The sequence below is a fragment of the Gracilinanus agilis genome, chromosome 1 (assembly GCF_016433145.1).
Source record: "Gracilinanus agilis isolate LMUSP501 chromosome 1, AgileGrace, whole genome shotgun sequence".
Taxonomy (NCBI): domain Eukaryota; kingdom Metazoa; phylum Chordata; class Mammalia; order Didelphimorphia; family Didelphidae; genus Gracilinanus; species Gracilinanus agilis.
In genome coordinates this window covers 274,940,744-274,955,574 of record NC_058130.1, presented here as the reverse complement: position 1 = coordinate 274,955,574, position 14,831 = coordinate 274,940,744, and positions in this window count along the sequence as shown.

Genomic DNA, 14,831 nt, shown 5'->3' with positions numbered 1-14,831 from the left:
CTTTTTCTTCTGGGGTTCTTGGCTTGCCATTGTTAGCCCTTCCCCTTTTCAGCTTTGTTTTCACACTCAGGGTCTGCTTGCACTTTCTAAGCTCCCGAGGGCTCTGGTGTCCTTGTCTTCGGGGTCAAGCCTCCCAGTTGTCCCTGGTCTGCCCCTCTGCCCAAGGCTCCTTCAGAAGTCTCAGGGGCTGCTTCCACAGCCACGCTCCCGTCTGCACTGGGTCCCCACTTGGGGTCCAAGCCTTTGCTCGAGATATTTGTCCATGTCTAGTGTACTGCCTTCACCCGCACAGACGCTTGGGAAAGTCAGTGCGCTTCGAGATCTTTGTCCATGCCCAGGGCAATGTTCCCACCTGCGCAGGTGCTCGGGAAAGTCCACGTGCGTTCTTTAGCCACTTGGGGTTCTACGCCTTGCAGCTCTCAGGTATAAGCCCTGGAGCTGCCAGTGACTCACTGGTTGCCCCAATCCTGCTTTCAATCCTGTGTGCTGGCCTTGGTGCTGTGCATGGTGCAGGGGGTGGTAGAGGGGCTTCTTCCTCTCACATTTTAGTGAGAGGTGTTTCACCCCTTCACAGATTGGAAATGCCCCGGTTCCGTGTACCTTCAATGCTAGGCCCTGTTGTGGGGTTCCTTCGTTCGTCTGGATTCATTTTTATGTCCCCTTGAGGAGTCCTGTATGCGTTGGTTAGGAGAGATCGAGCAGCTGCTCCTTACTCTGCCACCAGCTTAACCCCGAAGTCTCCAATATTCATTCTCGCAGATTGTTTTAAATAAATAACATTTATGGGGAAACGCCCTTCTATTCCTATACTTTCTAGTGTTTTTAATAGGAATGGATGTTGTATTTTGTCAAAGACATTTTCTGCAACTATTCAGATGATCATGTGATATCTGTTAGTTTGGTTATTGCTATATTCAATTATGTGGATAGTTTTCCTAATGTTAAACCTTTTCTGCACTCCTAGTATGAATCCCACCTGGTCATAGTGAATAATCTTTGTGATGAATTGCTGTATTCCCTTTGCTAGTATTTTATTTAAGATTTTTGCATCTTTGTTCATTAAGGAGTTTTGTCTGTAGGGAAAAGTGTGGTAGGGAGGCAGAGAACATAGATCAGAAAATGTTAAAACGTTATTAAAAATGTTAATATTTTCTTGGTATTGTTATACCTATGGCACTAAATAAGTGAATTAGTTTCGGTAAGATTGTCATTTTGATTATGTTACCTCATCCTACACATGAGCAATTAAAAATTTTCCAATTATTTAGATCTAGTTTTAATTGTGTGGCAAATGTTTTATAGTTGTGCTCATATAGTTGTTGTGTTTGCCTTGGCAGATAGATTCCTAAGTATTTTATATTGTCTTGAGTGATTTTAAATGGAGTTTCTCTTTCTAACTCTTGCTGCCTTGAAGTGTTGGAAATATAGAAAAAGACTAATGATTTATGTGGGTTTATTTTGTATCCTACAACTTTTGTTGTTATTGATTATTTCCACTAGCTTTTTGGTTGATTCTCTAGGATTTGTTAAATAGACCATCATATCATCTTCAAAGAATGATAGCTTGGTCTCCTCATTGCCTATTTTAATGCCTTCAATTTCTTTTTCCTCTCTAATTGCTACTGCTCGTGTTTCTAGTACACTGTTAAATAATAGAGGTGATAATGGACATCCTTGTTTCACTCCTGATTTTATTGGGAAGGCTTCTAATTTATCCCCATTGCAGATGATGCTTGCTGATGGTTTTAAATGTATACTGTTTATTATTTTTAGGAAAGGCCCTTCTATTCCTATACTTTCTAGTGTTTTCTATAGGAATGAGTGTTATATTTTGTCAAAGGCTTTTTCTGCATATATTGAGATAATTATGTGATTTTTGTTAGCTTGCTTGTTGATATGGCCAATTATGTGAATGGATTTCCTAATGTTGAACCATCTTTGCATTGCTTGTATAAATTCTAGCTTGGCTGCATCTCAAGTATTTTGATAGTATGTCTCATCATTCTCATTCTCTTCAATGAAATTATTAATTATTTCTGTGATTTGTTTTTTAACCAATTTTGGAGAATCATATTTAATTTCCAATTAATTTTTATTTGTCTCTCCATGTACACTGGCTAATTATTATTTTTATTGCATAATGATCTTCAAAACTTTGCATATATTATGTCTGCTTTTTTGCACTTGCTTGTCATGTTTTTATGCCCTAGAACATGGTCAATCTTTGTGAATGTACCATTTGCTGCTGAAAAGAATGTGTATTCCTTTTTGTCCTTATTTATTTTTCTCCACATATCTAGTAGCTTTAATTTTTCTAAGATTTCATTCACATCTCTTGCCTCTTTCTTATTTGTTTTTTGGTTTGAATTATCTAGATCTGATAGAGGAAGGTTCAGGTCTCCCACTAGTATAGTTTTATTATCTGTTTCCTCCTTAAACTCCAATAGTTTCTCCTTTAGAAATTTGGATGTTATACCATTTGGTGCATACATGCTGAGTAGTGATATTTCGTCATTTTCTATACTGCCTTTTAGCAGGATGTAATTTTCTTCCCTAACTCTTTTAACCAGATCTATTTTTACTCTGGCTTCATCATATATCACGAATTTGACATTCACATTCAGAGTTATGATTACCATTGGTATATTCCCCAACATTTTGATTTCCTCTCCTAGTCCTGCCTTTTTTCTTTTGCTATTTCTTTTTAGACCAGTAGTTTGATTTTAATCAGTTCCTCTAATTCCCACCCTTATTTAAATTCCCTTTAAATTAAATTAAATTAAATTAAATTAAATTCCCTTTCTATCCCCTCCCTTTTTATTTCACTCATTATTTATTAGGGTTTATTAAATTCCCTCCTCCTCTCTTTCTCTCGCTTTTTGTACTCTTGACTTCCACTCCTTGGTTTTTCCCCTCTCAACTTCCCTGTTGGATAAGATAAAATTCGATAACCCAGTGTATCTAGATGCTCTTCTCCCTCTCTTACTGAGAGTAAAGTTTAAGTATTACCTATTAGCACTCTCTTCCTCTCCTTCTTATAATAATAATCTTCCCCTCCCCTCCCCATTTCCCTCTTCATGTGATATAGATTATTCTATTTTTCTTAATCCTTCAAGTTTCTCTTCATGCCTTATTCTATTCCTCCCTTTTTTGCATATCATCTTAAATCACTTAATATCCCAAACTCTAACTATGAATAATTCTTCTAACTATTATAATAGTGAATACAATTTTTGAGAGTTATAAATAACAATTTTCCATATAGGCATATAAACATTTTGACCTTATTGAAGCTCTTAAAGAAAAAAAATTAAATTTTCCCCCTATCTTTCTCATTTATCTTTTCATGTTTCTCTTGATTTTACTGTTTGGATATCAAACTTTTCATTTAATTCTGGTCTTTTCTTTACAAATACTTGGAAATCTTCCTTTTTGTTGAATGCCCATACTTTCCCCTGGAAGAATATAGTCAGTTTTGATGGATAGGTTATCGTTGGTTGTAGACCTAATTCTCTTGCCTTTCTGAATATTATATTCCAGTACTTGTTGTCCTTTAGTGTGATGGCTGCAAGACCCTGTATAATCCTAATTGGTACTCCTTGATATCTGAATTGTCTCTTTCTGTCTTCTTGTAAAATTTTCTCTTTAGCTTGGAAACTCTTGAATTTGGCAATGACATTCTTGGAGGTTGTGTTTTGAAGATTCAATGTAGAAGGTGATCTATGGATTCTTTCAATGTCTATTTTGTCCTCTCATTGTAGACCATCAGGGCAGTTTCCTTCGATAATTTCTTGTATCATGATGTCAAAGTTTGTATTTATTTCCAGGTTTTCAGGTAGGCCTATGATTCTCAAATTTTATCTCCTGGACCTGTTTTCTAAGTCAACCATCTTCTCACTGAGATATTTCATCTTCCCTTCTATTTTGTCATTCTTTGGACTTGTTTTTTTTTAATTCTTGGTGTCTTGTGAGAGCATTACCTTCTACTTGCCCAATTCTGGTCTTTAAAGACTGGTTTTCAATGATGATCATTTGCTTTTCCTTTTTTACCTCATCTATCCTGCTTTTTATGGCTTCCAGCTGTTTAATTCTGGTCTCCAATTTGCTTATCATTTAATTTGATTTCTGGGATTCTTCTTCCCAGTGGGAGTTTCTATCTTTTAAACTGTTATTTTCTTCATGAACTCTTTCCCACTTTTCTTGTCAGGTTTCTTCTCTCTTTCTAATTTGGTTCCTCAACTCAAATCTAATCTCCTCAACAGCTTGTGACCATTTTCCATTTTTTTGGAAGTTTGGGGTGTGTTTTCTTGATTGTTGTCCTTTGCTGTCTCCTCTGTAGTCTGGACTTTACTCCAGAAAAATCATCCAGTATCAATTCCTTTCTTTTTTTTCCTGGTGGTTGAAGATTGTATTTCTTGTGTGTTGCTGGCCATTGCTTTGTTGGCTTTTCCTTCCCTTCCCAGCCACAAGTCTGAATGAGAAGGACAGTCTCTGTATTGAGCTATGGAGATGTTTTTGCTATTTTTCAGGTCTCTGTGGCTTGTGTTGTGTGCCACCCTTCTTTGCCCTATCTCTGCACCCAAGATCCATGTTCCTCAGCCTCCTGGGGTCCCAAGTCTTACTGCTCTCAGGGGTAAGTCTGTAGTCTGTGGTGTTCTCAGCCAGCTCTCGGGAACCTAGAGATTGTCCTGTGCTCTCTCTGATTCTGGCACACTGGCTCTGACTTCGGAGCCATAGGTGGAGTGGGGGAGGGTTGATCAGCTCCTGTTTTGGTGGGAGTTATTTTGGCTCCTTATATCATGGAAATGCCCAAATCCCAAGTACCTTCAAGGCTGTGTCTGATTTTGTTTTTTTCTCCTTTTGAGGCACTTTATATCAGTTAGCAGTGAGGAGAGGAAGAGACTTGCTTCTACACTGTAGCCATCTTAACCCAGAAGTCCACCCAAAATACATGAATTTAAAAGAAGCCAAGCAATATAGTTTGTGATATTATATCAAGAATTCCATGAGAATGCTGGAAAGAGATGAAATAGTATAGATTACTAGCATACATAGGATGACATTAGAGGAGAACCTCAAATTTAATGCACTTAAAGTACATTTTCTCTATTATATCTTTAATATCTAAGAAACATTGAAGGTGGCAGTAAGGAGAGTTATAAAAAGAGGAGTTATCAGTTAATTTATGACTGCTCATTGATGATAAAAAAGAAACAAAAAAACTTTATTCACTTGCATACTATGATAGCATATTATGCAAACCTGAACACATATGCCTACATGAATGAAAAGAAAACAGATTTTCAAGCATTCCTTCACAGAAAACCAATGTTGAGCTGGACCTTTGAAGTAAAAGCTCAGGAAACAACAGAAATTTAACAAATGTTTTTTTTTTTTTTAAAGTTCATATACAAAAAAGGCTAAATTGTGACTTGCTTGCAAGGATTCAAAACCATTGCCACTTGAAAGAGATCTATTCTGAGGGTAATTGGAAGAATAAAGATAAGGAATAAAGATAATCCTAATGGGGTGATCACATATAAACATCCTAGAGAAGGGAAGGAGAATCATTTATACTAGTATTTCTTGAAATGAAAAATTATACTGGAGAATATTATTTAAATAATATAGTAGGGAAAAAGCCAAGAAATCCATGTGTGTTATTTATGAGATGGGGATTAAATAGTTTCAAGAAAAATAAGTTGGGGGCAGCTGGGTAGCTCAGTGGATTGAGAGCCAGGCCTAGAGATGGGAGATCCTAGGTTCAAATCTGATCTCAGTCACTTCCCAGCTATGTGACCTGGGCAAGTCATTCAACCCTCACTGCCTTTAGAAAAAGAAAAAGAAAAAGAAGTTGTATGTACATAGCAATTAGTTTAAACTGGACCAATAACATAGAATTATATTAGGGAAAAAATAACCCTCTTACCATTATGACTTTTCATGTCAATGATTCAAATTGATCCAGAAAAAAAAGCTCCCAAATTTGCTGAATAAAAGGAAAAAGAGGAAAATGTATCTTCTTGAAAACAACTATGAAAAAAAAGAAAGGATCAAGTAAATATGCAATTAACTAAATATGAAAAGGCATACAAAATAAAATATTAACAAAATAATACATCAATAAGTTTAAAATATTTAATAAAATACAATAGGTTTTTATGAATTAAAGATAAAGCTGTAACATTCATCAAATTAATTAAAATATGAGGAAAAGTTATGAGTCTCAAAAACTAGAATGAATTAACAAATAATAAAGAGGAAATAAATTGCCATAAATTTCCCCCATTTTATACAAATAATGGAAAAAGAAATATTGAATATTTGTAAACATGTAAAAGAAGAAACATAGACTCAGTGTCACAGAGTGGTAGGAAAAAATTATCCAGAAAACAAGGCATAAATAATTTCTCAAAGAAGTCCTTTTAATAATTTAAATAATAAATAATTCTGAAGTCACAAAATAGTAAATAAGACATCCAACTAAACTCAATCCACAAGAAAATGTGGTACTGATTCCTAAATCATAGAGGTATGAAGGATAGAGAAAGAGTAGTAAAGACAATGGAATTTAATAGAAATTACTTAATTTTAATTTTAAATATTGATGTAAACATATAAGCAAATTTGTTAATTATTTCACATAAAGTCTAGAAACGCTTGCTACAGAACCAAGAAAAGAAAGGAGGGAAAAAGGACTATACTGGCTGAAAAAAAAAAAAACAAAAAACTACACACACCAAATTTGCTTGTCTGAAAGTTTGTGGTATATAATTAATTTACAAATAATAAAAATAAAATATCTCTATGGAATCGTTTTACATGATCAAGTTGAGGTAGAATGAAAATTCTTATTGGAATACTGCTGAGAAGGTATACACATTAATATCCTGGTGGAAATGTATTTTTCCAGTTTATCTGGAAAATATTGTGAATTATGGGAAGTTGCTTCATTGTTCTTATCTTTTCACCCAAACATCTGATTAGTAGGTTTATAGCTCAATGATGTTAATGAAAATAAGAAAATATCCACACTGGAAAAAAACAAAACAAAACAAAACAAAACAACATTTTTATAATGACAAAAATCTGGAAGCAAAATGCAGGTTCAGTTAATAAGGAATGACAGAACAAACCATGGCATAAGAAGCTAATGGAATATCACTGTACTGTAATTAACAACATATTAGGAAAAATGAAAGAAATATGGGAAGGCTTATTTTGAAGTGATGCAGATGGAGAAAATCATAGCCAAAAGAAAAATGTATAGAATATCTATTCCAATATATATTTATAAATAATATCAATGTGAATAAAGAGGCAAAAATATAGCCAATCCAGTGACTGCTCCCCCCTCCCTCCCCCAAAAAAGAAAACATACACCTGTATGGCCAAATGTATCTCTTGTATATGTCCAAGTTATGACCAGTTTTTACAAGCAGGCACTCGTTCCTTTCTGCTTATGATCAGCAATATACTCCCTTAACCCCTCCCAATTAAAAAAGTGAAAGTAGGATAGATAATTAGGTTTAATCACCGTAAGTACCTTATTAAGTGATTTTGCTTAATTATTTGGGAGGAGTGTTAATTTTGTGGTGGAGTTGTTTAGGTTTTGGTGGGTTTGCTGCATTAAAAAAAATGCATCAATACAAAAGTTTTGAAAGCAAAAATAGAAGGAACCTTTTGCCTAAAGCAGATTTCTACTGTTCCATCTCAAATGATTGGTGACATATGCTAGGGAACTGTAAAGTTAAAATATAAATTCAATCTTGTATTTGATCATAACTCATCTTCCATTATCAGTGCATAAGATTATAATAAATGCATTAATATAGAGCTTTCAGAAATATTTATATTTTTCTTCATAAATACCCTGTGAGGTAAGCAGGCAAATTATTATTATTCCCATTTAATAGATGAGAAATTTGAGTCTCAGAGAACTAAAGTTTATAAAATGGTAGCTAGGAATCAAACCCTGATTTTTGCAGTTTCTCTAATACTAACACCCTAAAAAATGTGTCTACTTCATTATACTCCGTAAAAAGTTAGCTGAATATAATTATGAGGATAGGAATTAGAAATACTGTTTTCTCTTTTTTCCAGTGCTACCACTTTATTATACTGAAGAAGCCATTGAATTTCTCAGTACCTCTATTACTTCACTCATAAAATGGGTATAATGAACTTGACCTGCCTTCAAGGAACATCCTATACAGTTCACTAATTAATCATTATAATTGGATCTGAAAATATAAAATATCATAAAAATGCTAAGTATTGCCGTAAAATATTCAGAATGCATTTTTCTGATTTCATTATCTTATTGCTCAATTGCATACTAATGAGGTGAAATCTGTGGGGTATAATTTTAATTATTCATGGATATCATGTCTATCATTTTTGTTGGTGGTCTATGTAGGGCAGGACATTTTTAACCTTTCCTCTTCAATGGATCCCTATATGAAATTTATCTCTGGATGAGGTGAGATGAGATAAGATGCTTTAGGCACCTATTTCTTTTAACAACTCTCTCTCTTACACAATTTTATAGAGAAGTTTCTGCCTAACAGTTCCAACTATTTCTCTTTGTCTTCAATGTTGCTGATTCACCTGCATCAACTCTTCACATCTCCTAATCAATGAAAAAACAGAACAATAGAAAGCCCCAAGGCTCTGTAGAAAAGAAAAGGAGTGTGATTCATGGATGTCCCTAGATTATTACTATAAATCAAGAGAGATAAGTCAAATATGTTAAAACTTCTTGTACTTAGGAACTCATGCTACAGAAATGAAATGTGCACTAAATAAATGTTTTATTTTTTCATGTGGAAACTATCAGATTGTTTAATTAGTACTTTGAAACTCTGAAACAAGATGAAGAAACTAAATGAGTCTGAAGATGTTTATAAATACATACACATATATATGCATATATATATACATATGTATATATATATGCGTATATATAATGAAGTAATTTGCAAAATTCTCAAGGTACAGTTTTTCCTATGGGGCCACAGGAAAGCATGAGTCTATATGCCATATGTTCATTTTTTCTAACTACTCTGGCCATGAAGACAAGATATTAAGTAACCAGCTAACTGAATAATATTCAGTTAGCTTTAGGCCCCAGTTTACTCAATTCTAAATTAGACATTTGGTTTAGATGCCTCATAAGTTCTCTTTAAGTTCTTGTACTTTATGTAATGTTGGTAGGTAATATATTAAACAATTGTTTCCTACCAAGTAACACCTGAAAATACAAGTCCTTAGAAGAACACATAGATTTATTGAGATAACATTATGGTTTATTAATCCTAAATATAAACTTCTTCCATTTCCTTGAACAGGAGTCCCATGTACTGAAATAAAAGTATCAAAACCAGATGTTTGAATCTCCATATCAAAGGATTTAGCCAAGATTTTAAAGAATAATTATTAATGATGGACTTATTAAAATATGATTATTAATAAAAGTAGCAAATATTATAATACATATTAACAATATTTACTCAGAAAAAAAGATTCTTCAATTAATCAACAAAATATTGGTTGAAAATTATTTTGTAATCCTAAGGTAATTTGTAAAACTGATAATATATATCCTGTAGGTTAATTAACAGAATGGGAAATGGAGGAGAGGAAACCACCAGAAGAAACAATTGGGGTTATCTCAGTGGGTTCTTGTTGTCAGTTAGGTGCCAGGTTTGTCTGGGTAAGGAGGAGAAATAAGGAAGATCTGTATAAAAGGGTTTAATAACAAATTAGGATGGGGAACAAAGGGAAGTGGGACAAACTACCACTTAGGTCTAGTGAAAACTGCCAGGGGATAGAGGGATGGTTAAGACTACGCTGAACACTAAAGTCTACTAGCAGACCACGTAGGCAAGGTCTAGCTTGTCAGAGACAGGGGAATCTCACAAAGATGTCCTTGGCGTGTGTCAAGATGTCACAACTGGTCCCAGGAAACACAGGTTACACAGCAAAGTATAATCCAAGTGGGAAGTGAGGGAGATGGGATTATCCATGTGTCCACTGGCACAGATATATATTTACTTTTCTATCTACATCTTCATTGGTCTTGATTGAAGATCTATTATCCAAGACCAAGGAACCAACTTCAAAGTATTGAGATCCCAAAACACACACAGGCTAACCCTGACAAACTGCTCCCAAAGCCTGCTGCCAACCCAGTCACTGTGTGAAAGTTTCCTGCGACAAGACTCCAAATTCTCTAGCCATCTTGCCAGGTCTGCTCCCTGCTAACTAAAATCTCAATCGATATTTTCCCATTACAGTACATATCTAATAATATTAAATATTTATTTTTTATAATTTCTCTTTTAAATTAATTATTTTCATTAACATTTGTTTCAAAATGTTGAGTTACACATATCTCCCTCCCTGTAGATTTTCATTTGCCCATTGCAAAGGCAAGTAGTATGATACACATTATAAATGTATAAAAAAAAAAAGAAAAAGCAAGAAAATCAAAAGTAAAAAATAGCTTGAGTTTGAATTTAAAGTTGATTCATTCTTTCTTCAGGTTTTTCTTTGAAAGTGGATAAAATTTTTTTATCAGGAGTCTTTTGGAAATATTGTGGCTTAATGTATTAATCATCATAGCCAGTATTTTTCCAGGTGATTATTATTACAAAATTATTGTAGTTTAAATTATATTCTACTGGTTTTGTTCTCACTTTGCGTTAATTTCTGTACCTCTTCCTAGGTTTGTTTTTTGTTTTGTTTTGCATTTTTATCTGAAACAGTCTCCTCCATTAGTTCTACAGCACAGTATTATTCCACATTCCTATTGCTAATTCCAATGTCTCAATTATTGTATGCATACTGTATACACAACATACTGTACATGTACACACAACAACTGCACATGTTGTTCAACCTCTTCCAAATTGATGAATATTCCCTCAGTTTGCAATTCTTTACTATAATGATAAAAGTTGCTATAAATATTATTTCACACTTCTTGGCCCATTTCTTCTTTCTTTTATCTTTTTGGAATACAGAGTTGGCATGGTATTTCTGAATCAAAGGGTAGGGACAGTTTTATAGTCCTATAGGACATAGTTCCAAAGTAATCTCCAGAATATTTGGACCATTTCACTCTACTAAGTGCATTAGTGAACCGATTTTTCTACAGCCCTTCAAGAATTTGTTATTTTCATTTTCTGTTATGTTATATTCTATTTGATAAGAATGAGGTAGTACTTCAAAATTCTTTAACTAATGTTCCTCTAATCACTAGTTTTTTATTTAACACATTTTTTCATGATTATTGATAACTTTGATTTCTTCTTATGAAAAGACGTGCCCGTAAAGTCTTTGATCATGTATCATTTGTGGAATCACTTTTTTTATAAATTAGGATTGGTTTGCTACATATCTGAGAAATGAGACATTAACAATTTTTCCCCAAAATTTCCTGCTTTCCTTCAAATTTTGGCATCACCAGTTTTTGTTCTTTCAAAATCTTTTTAAATTTCATATAATCAAAATTATTCATTTTGCCTCCTATGTTTTTCTATTTTTTCTTTGGCTATAAACTCTTCCTTAGCCATATTTCTGATAGGTAATTTGTCTATGTTTTCCTAATTTGTTAGTGGTATTATCTTTTATATATAAATCATGTACCCATTTTTATATTATCTTGGTTTTTAGTTTGAGATTATGTTTAAAACCTCATTTCTGCCAATTTTCTTTCCATTTTTGCCTATATTTTCAATTTAAATTTGTTTATGTATTTGCTTGTTACATTAAAATACTGAATTGTTAATTCCTTCACTTCCCCTACATTAAAGAAGACATCAGTTGACAAAAAAAGATATATGTATATATAAAATTATGTCTTACTTGTTTCCATTTATCAGTTATTTCTCTGGAGGTGGACATACACAAGTCACTCTTCTGACAATATTTCTGTTGCTTCATATGATCTGTGGTTTCTCTTTGTTTCACTCTTCATAGTTTCATGTAGGTTTTTTTGCAAAATTAACCTGCTCATCATTCCTTTCATTATAGTAGTATCCAAACACAATCATATGCCACAACTTGTTTAGACAGTAGTTTTACACAATAAAGTTGTCCCCAAAGTTTGGATCTTTAGGTTTTTCATATTCTAGACAATTGTGGTCATTCACTACTATGTATTGTGTACTTAACTCTATTAGACCAATCCACTACACTCTTTCTTATCTAGTACCAGATTGTTTTGATGATTATTACTTTACAGTACATTTTGAAATCTGATACTGCGGGATCATCTTTTTTTCTTTCTCTCTTTTTTAAATTGATCCCTTTCATATTCTTTTAAGTTTTCAAATAAATTTAGTTATGTTTCAGATCTATAAGAATTTATTTGGTAGTTTGATTGGTATTGTACTGAATAAATAAATTTAGGTAGAAATGCAATTTTTTATTATATTGGCTCAGCCTACACATGAGCAATTCAGATTTCTCCAGTTCTTTAGTCTCCATTTATTTCTGTGAAAGTTGTTTGTTTTTTTGTTTTTTTTTTGTAATTCTTTTTATATGGTTCCTGCTGTGCAACTTGGCAGGTAGATTCCTAAATATTTTATACTATCTACAGCTATTTTAAGTGAAATTTATCTTTCTTCCTGCTGGGTTTTGTTGATTATATATATATATATATATACATATATATACATATTTAAATTTTGATACTTTTTATGGTTTTGCTTTAGATCCTGCAACCTTGCTAAAGTTTTTAATTATGTAGTTTTGATAAGTTAATTAATATATACAATGTTTTACAATAACAAATATCTATAATTTATGAATGAGTAAATAAGTATATATTGGATATATGAATTCAGTTTTTTTAATGATCATGCTTCATGAATAAAATTTTGGAGATTTATTCCCTCTGAAATTGCTCTGTTTATATTTCTAATTACTTCCCTTTGCCTGTTCTTTTCAAAGTTTAAAAATGTTTTTATAATTTAAAAATAACAGCAATAATTATTTTGAAGATGGATTATCATGAAATTTTCTTATTTATTCTTTTTATTCTTTTGAGGAAGAGTAAAGAGAGTGAGAGAAAAGAAAAGTCTTCTCCAAGTGTGAAATTTCAGTGCCAGGCATTTCCATAAATCATGGATTCACAGATTTCTTTGTTCATTTCATTTATCACTTTTTAAAAAAGCTTTGTTGGCTTTATATTGACTTCAAGATTGCCAGCTCCACTGTGGCAGCTAGATGTATAAATATAGGCTCTGTGCTCACAGGTGTCTTGTTCTGTAGTGATAAGAAATATTTCTACCTTTTGTCAAGTGTGGCAGAGTTATTACCTTCAAATTGCCAGATGCAATGCTTAAAGTTGCCAGATGTGTTGATGTTTGGTGCTATTACTCACTTAAACTTCATGCTGTATTTATTCTTTACTGGTTTTTAGCATTCTCTTCTGCATAGTGACAAGATTTTCTCTCCATTTCCAAAAGACATTAAATGTACATATAGCTTTATATATTCTTTTAACAAAAAGTAACAGATATCTGAAGTGAATGCTTTACTTTCCATTGTTATAAAATGCATTGGTTTTGGTCCATGAATAACAATGACAATAACAATAATAATAATAGAAACACATTTATATTAGGAATCACCAATTTAAAATGGCCTTCATAGCAGTAGTTTGGTAGATAGTTCAAGTGATATTGTCATTTGTCATTCGTATTTTTAAGATGAATAAACTGAAATATGGATAATTTAAGTAAGATATCTTAGTAACAAAAAGTAATAGGCTATGAATACATACTAGAAAACCTTTTCTGTTCCTCAACCTTTTATACTGTAATGAAATACAAATAAGTGCTTAAAATTATTTTAATTACATTTTCTTCATTTGTGTAATATTTAATTCATCCTAAAAGATGCTTAGAAATAAAGGTTGACTGGTCAATTATTGAGAGCTATAAATTATAGATAAGGGGTCAAAATGCTATCATGGTACCCACAAAATTTTAAAGGACTAAAGAGGAGACTTTTGGTATACTGAGTGTCAAATGTTCTGTAAAGTACTCAGGAGAGGAAATGGTATATTTGCCCAGGACATATAGTAGTTCAGTTTTACTCATGAATGGTGAAACCATATTGATGAGATTACAAGTTTATCCACATATTAATATATATATAAATATATTTTCCTCTATTAAGATAGCAACTCATCCTTATTTTCCCCTCATACAGTGTAGTAATTGCTCATTAAATGTTATTTGGATTATTGATGTGATAATTTGGGGAATGTCATATTGATTAACCTATGCCCAATTTACTTATAGGGAACAATAGATTTTTAAAACTTTTCCTTGTCTCCTCATTTTTTTCTTTAAAGTTTTAGTTCTATCTTAAATAGAGAAGAGCAATCAGAAGTTTGTGAATATGCATATACAACATATAGAAAATATATAATATATAACCAAGAAATAGTGTTTCATTGCTTTAAATTTATAATGTGCATTTAATTGTTTCTTGTCTTTTCTTTATATTTTATAGTTCCAACAAATATCCTGTTGCATTGTTCACTGATTTAAAAAAAAAACTACCTCAGGGGAACAATATGCTACCTCAAGGTGACCACTAAAATGAGGTGTTTTCCAAAATTTAGGGGCAATAATTTCCACAATCCTCATTTTACATATGAGTAAACTGAGATCCAGAGACATGGAACAAAAAGGGATTATTTGGGAGAGTTGGAATTTGAAATGACTGTCTCAGAAACTAAGTTCAAAACCAAATGAATTTTCCAAGTATAGAGATAAACAAATTTATCTTGTCTTTATAATCAGAAGACT